The sequence below is a fragment of the Cricetulus griseus genome, chromosome 3 (genome assembly GCF_003668045.3).
Source record: "Cricetulus griseus strain 17A/GY chromosome 3, alternate assembly CriGri-PICRH-1.0, whole genome shotgun sequence".
Classification (NCBI taxonomy): domain Eukaryota; kingdom Metazoa; phylum Chordata; class Mammalia; order Rodentia; family Cricetidae; genus Cricetulus; species Cricetulus griseus.
In genome coordinates this window covers 166,072,982-166,079,211 of record NC_048596.1, presented here as the reverse complement: position 1 = coordinate 166,079,211, position 6,230 = coordinate 166,072,982, and the positions used below count along the sequence as shown (strand labels likewise).

At 40.7% G+C, this 6,230-nt stretch overlaps 1 pseudogene; it reads right to left on the bottom strand.

Moving 5' to 3' along the window:
- Nucleotides 1-1,433: 1,433 nt before the first annotated feature.
- LOC100773297 lies at nt 1,434-1,982 on the bottom strand (annotated as a pseudogene).
- Nucleotides 1,983-6,230: the final 4,248 nt, after the last annotated feature.

The following is a 6,230-nucleotide window of genomic DNA, read 5'->3' as shown; positions in this document are numbered from 1 at the left end:
GACATGATTGTGAAATTCATTAGGATAATTAAAAATACATATATTTCAATATGGAGAAAATGAGAGTATATATATGTATGTATATATGTAATCTATCTGTACCTATCTGGACACATATCTCTATATCTATCTATCTATCTATCTATCTATCTATCTATCTGACAGAGAGAGACAGAGACAGAGAGAGAGGGGTGGGGTGGTTGGGTCTGAAGCCAGTCATATCAAAGACATTACCCAAAAGAATGTCAAACATTTGGTGGAGTCAATTTAGTTACAAGATCAGAATCTCTTGACTCACAGAAGACAGTGTTTAAAGGTTGGGAACAGCTACAGAGCTGTTAAAATCATGCTCTTATAGCAAAATCAGATTCTGAACTGCCTTACAGGCTCTTAGCTTATTAAGTCCTTTCCATCCTGGCAGCTTTGGGTCCCAGCCACTAGTGTTTAGGAAATCATTGATCCCAGGCTCTGAGTTCCCTCAACCCTGCTTCCCTACACTCATCCCAGACCTTGGATCCAACTTAGGTCAAGACCAGCTGCTTAGAAGACAGGAGGAAAAAATGGAAGTTTCAGACTGGTTGGGCTTTATATGCCTTTACTACGCTACAGTGCAGGATGGAAAAGTCACTGCCTGGTACACTCTAGCTAATGTCATTAGCAAATAAATCAGCCAAGAACAACTGCCAAGCCATTACTATATGATAGGCATGTGTTGAATATTAATGGATAGGGGTTGGCCACTATGTCTCCCAGACCAAGACCAAGTCCATTGCATTATCTCTTTCCATAAATCCTATAAGTTTGGAGGGATTTTCACTTTTTTTAAAATTTTAGGTCAGTTTTATTTAAAACTATGCACATACATGGGCCAGATAAACTCAGTTAACATCATAGTCCAAAAAAGACTAATACTTATAGCTGATTCAGCTCACAATATTGTCCTTTCTGAGCAGCAGCGCTGTCTCGGGAACATTTTACAGGTACCTCTAATGGGCGACAGAGCTTCTGGAGCCACAACCCACAACCCTGTGCTCACAGAGTTTAAGAGTCTAGAGGACAGGAAGCAAAGAGAACAGGAAAGGAGATGGCTCCAAGTTTAATGGAAGCAATTGCTAGCCTAGGCCATCAAACGTCTCCACAAATAAGCTGTGGGAATATCTTAGCAGTTATATACCGCCTGTGGCATATCAACAAGGAAGCTTTTATTTGACTTGTTTGTGTCTAAGGCTGGGGACTGACTGACTTAGGGTTGGAAACAGAACTTGCTGATAGATTTCAAGCTAAAAAGGGGGGAACATATTTGTGTTCATTAATGTTTCCACTCAAATTTAATGGGAAAAACAGACCTCCAAACCACCGGCACCATGGTGCTCCCTTAAATGGAAGGATGGCTTATTCAGATTCTGGAACTTCTTCCGTTCCACATTCTAGCATCAGGCTGAGCAGTTTTTACTGCTGAAACGCTGTACAAACTCAGCGTGCAGACAGCTCCCCATCCTACTTCAGGGTCCATGCTGATGAAGTCGCTCAGGTTCATTTTTGAGTCGCCAGTTTCAATGCAGGGGTAGACTGGAGGAGGCTCTCTCCAGTTCCCACTGGGATCTTTCATGCTAGAGCGGTCAGAAGCAAAGTTCTTCAAGTAGGAATCAGCATGAACCACTCTAAATTTCCTCCTAAACTGTGGATGAATGTCATCGTCAGACTTAAGGGCATCTTCTCTGTGAATGTCGAAAGGGCAGGGAAATGGCAAAATAGAGTCAAGGTCATAAATGAAGCTCTGTCCTTCACTTGGCACATGGAGCAGAATGACATGATAATCCCAGATCACAGGTCCATTCCCAGGTCTTGCCTGCTGTTTCCAAATAGGTACCATCTTCTTCTCATTTGATATGAAGACAGAGGAATACTATTCCAAGGGATACTGGTCATGGGTTTTGATGTATTCACAGAGTTTCCAAATGTTCTCCTCACAGTAGCAGCTGCTGTAGACACACGCGTCCCACGCAGGCCAGGCCGGCTGGTACTGAGGGGCAGAGGCAGCAGGGACGTCGCCCTCCACGGCCCGGCCCGAGGAACAAGCACTCCACCCGCCGGCGGCAGTAGCCATCAGCGGCAGACACTCGCCCTGGGCGGAGCAAACACGGCCCGGACCGATTTTCACATTTTTAAGTGGCACTTTTTTCTTTTTTTAAAATAGGGGGGGAGGCAAGGGAACATGTCACAATTCATTAAGTTATATGAAGTCAAGTCACAATGTCCATGAGTAAGGCTCTGTTGTAATGGATTCATATTCATCCATTCATTCATTCATTCATTCATTCACCCATTCAATTGACCTTGGTGCAGTTCTGTCTACACACATTTATGGTTTATTAAGGTATAGTTAAGCAATTGTATCAGAAATCACCTGACCCACAATGCTTAAAATCTTTACTGTCTGACCCTCTCCACAGAAAGTTGGACAACATCTTTCAGAGGTATGTCTTCCTTGGGAAGCAGATTTTTCAGGGCAGGGGTTGTATCACCCACACTGTTGCATGTGAAGAGAAAGTGTGGTGCAGAGACATTACTGTGCTTCAAGCATTTTGTTGAATTTCCTGCTTGAAAAGTCAGTTTTAATGAGACTGTTTCAAACAGAGACTGAAGACTACTAATAGTCTGATGGTTACTGAAATTTTGTTTAAGATGGAAGCTGCTCATGCCTGACCACCCCTGTCTGCTTCACTGAACCATGCTGCCTTCTTGCTCTTTGTAGTTAAGCCATCCGACCTTTCAAGTTTTTGAACATGAAGTTCTTTCTGCCTGGGACAGTTTCCTATAGTCTTCATATGCTCCTACTTCATTTCAAAGATGAGATAGTCTTAAGGAGGAAAGGTTCTGCTTTCTCAGAGATGCCCAAACAGCAATAGTTATTATTCTTTCATCGAAAGAATGGATAGTTAAGGATTAGTATGCAGCTTCATATCACGAAGTACTGGTTTTAAACATGGCTTTTGTATTGGGGTCTAAAAATCATTACCATCACTTCTAAATAAACAGAAATAGGAAGAGAAGATAAACAACATTTTCTTCAAAGACTATGGGATAGGATTTAATCAGATGACAACATCTAGCTGCAAGGGAGTCCTGAAGAGATAGGCTTGTTGGTAAAGATTCGGGGCTCAGCTAAAACACGTAGAATTCTAATGATGAACCAGAAGAGGGAGAATGTGTTGGAAGGCAGCTACCTTAGAACCTTATAGTTTCTCTGTTTCATATACTTTATAATTACATCATATATGTTTGTGTGTTTATGTGTATGCTCAATATTTTTCCCGTTGGACTCAAACTAAGACTTCTGACCTATTTCATCACTTAGCCAAGAGCTAGGCACATGATGGCTTATCAATTTGCTTTTTGAATGAGTCTTATATTATCCAGAGGTTTCCAGAAGACAGTATGTAGAAGAAAAAAAGGAATGAGGGAGGAAGAAAGGGTCTGTTTCTTTTATAAACATCCCCATAGGCAGGTCCAGAGACAGGGCTTCATCAGTTTGGTCAAACTAATCCCTGACAGGACCCATCTCAAATGTAAGCACCAGATGTCAAACCCTTGGCCTATTTCCCCACCAAGACACAAAAAATGCCTTGCCTTGGTTTAGCTGTGAGATAAGAAAAAGCTTGGCACAAGATATAAAAAGGTGTGTCCTTTTCTCCTGAGCCCCTGGGAGAGGCTGTTTTGCCTGATTAGGAATTGATCCTTTGGTGTCACACACAATCTGTACGAATGTGATATACACACGGGTCAGAAATGGTGACTTTATTCAATAGGAAGAGTGCTGATTTCCTATGTACAAAGTTTTGTCCATTTTGGGCACCTCACCCAAAAAGGACTATAGTTGTAAGTCTATGGTTTGAACATATTCCACACCAACCCTTCAACTTTTGTGTCAGATCTTTGCTAGTTAAAATCTTTGCTTCCTCGCAGAAGAGAGCCTTTAAGCCTCATGTGTTTTCATGTTGCAGATGCTAAATAAAGCTATCATTTACCTATTACCAACAACGTACCTGGAACACTTGGTCCCTGAACGTTCCTGATCTCAATCTAAGTATGTGCCAGAATAACCAGTGTCCCATTGGAAGAAAGAAGGTTTTGTGTTCACCCAGCTATTCCCTTTGTCCTCTTGGTTCATGGGGATATTATTTAATGTTTATATCATCTTTGCTGTGAGGGTGATGGTGTATATGACCAAACATAGTCACTGGAATGTGGCTGGGAGTGACACGTGCTGCTTCCAGACCTTGAAGCTTCCTTTGCTCTATCCTTCCTATGGGGTGGTGGCCATGCATGAAAATGTTAAAGCTCATTTATGGTGAAGTATCTTAAAGGTATACTTTAGATTCTTAAGGGTTCATTTGTACAGGATTCCAGTGGTTACCAGCTCTCCACAAGTTCAACCAAGCAACTGTTAGGCACAAAAGTAGATAACTGGTATGGTGGGGTGTGAAAGTCTCATGGGAACAGACTTTGGATTCATGACGATGCTAGTCAGTAGATAAATGCCTTGCCTTGATGCTCTACAACATTCAGCAGGAGTTTTCTCACTCTGTGGAATACACATCTACACAGGCAGTGGATGAAAACTTCAAAGCTTCCTTCTATTAACTCTTCCTCATCTTCTGCTTCACTTTCTGTGATGGTCATCTTCACTGTCATCTTGACTGGATTTCAGATCACTTAGGAGATAGATGAGGCATAGGCTCTGGGTGTCTCTGTGATGATAAATATAGAGATGACTAACTGAAGGAGAGATGCTGGCAATACCACCCTATAGGGTCAAGTCCCATATAAGGAAAAATAGAGGAAAAAAAGCCAGCTGAGCATCAGCACTGGTTTCCTCTGTTTTTGGTCCACCATGAAGAAGATCCTTTCTCATAACCATGATGCTGTGCTGTTATGCACAGGCCCTAGTAGCTACAGAGATCCTCTGAAACCATGAGCCCAAAACAGATATTCCTCCCTTCAACTGAGTCAAGCATCTGTCAGAGTCATGGGAAACTGTTCCCAGGCACTGGTCAATTTCATAGTCCCAAACAAAGTATTCACCCAAGCCTTGGACTTAGGTTCATTGAAGTAAGGACCTCAGGTTAAGACACACTGCTGGATACAGAGCTGACTCATACAGATGTCTAACTGGGAACGTCAATACTGAATTTTGTGTGCACGAGAAATCAGTTTTGATTATATTAAGCTATTGAAACCTGGGAGTATAGTAGCTAATATTAAGCACCCTACTGTACAGTACTTTCCTTTTGTGGATGAGGGAATGAAATTTAGGGTGGAGATAACTGTCTCATGGTTACAGTCTGTTGGCTCTAGGCTTTGGAATATGTTTTGGCAAACTTGCTATAATTCCTAGCAAGTCACAATTTCCATGATACATTCAGAGTTGCACCAAAATGGCAATTGTTTTGAGGATTGTTTCTCCGTGTTTTCTTCCTCTTTGGACTACTTTGACCAGAGCTAAGTAGGCTTTGAAAATAACAAAGGCCACATCTACCTGCTAGGCTGAGCCCTGAAAGCACTATAGGAGGTAGCCTTCTTCTTTCAACTTATTAACATCCATTGGTATATATGGTATAAATGGTTGGTTTGGGGTGGGGCGGAGAAGGAAAATCTTTCTCTGAGGACAATGGAAGTTAATGGATGAGACTTTGATGATATCTTATTTACTAAAATTATTTGCCTTCTTATGATCATTGAGTCAAACCATTATTATTTACCACATTATTTTATTTTGACACATTCAATAAAAATAATAGGAAAGAAATCACTTATAATATCAGTAATTAAACGATTGTTTAACGTAAGACTAGGAAAACTCCACTAGCCATACACTTCCCAGTTAAGGGCAAACACATTACTATATAGATCTATCTATCTATCTATCTATCTATCTATCTATCTATCTATCTATCTCTTACTCATCTAATCAACCTATCATTGATATATCCATTTATTTGTCTACCCAGATATGTAATATTCATCTATTTTGTTAACATACTACAGCAAAATGGAATGTTATTCAAAATGATAAAAAATACTGTCCTCTATCATAAAAATATTTTGTTTAGTACATATTATTTTCTTCAACAAGTACTCAGCAATTACCAGCTATGTAACAGATGCTATCGTAGGGTTTGTGAACACACAATAGGGAACAAGACAAAATACTTGCTGGATTTAGAATC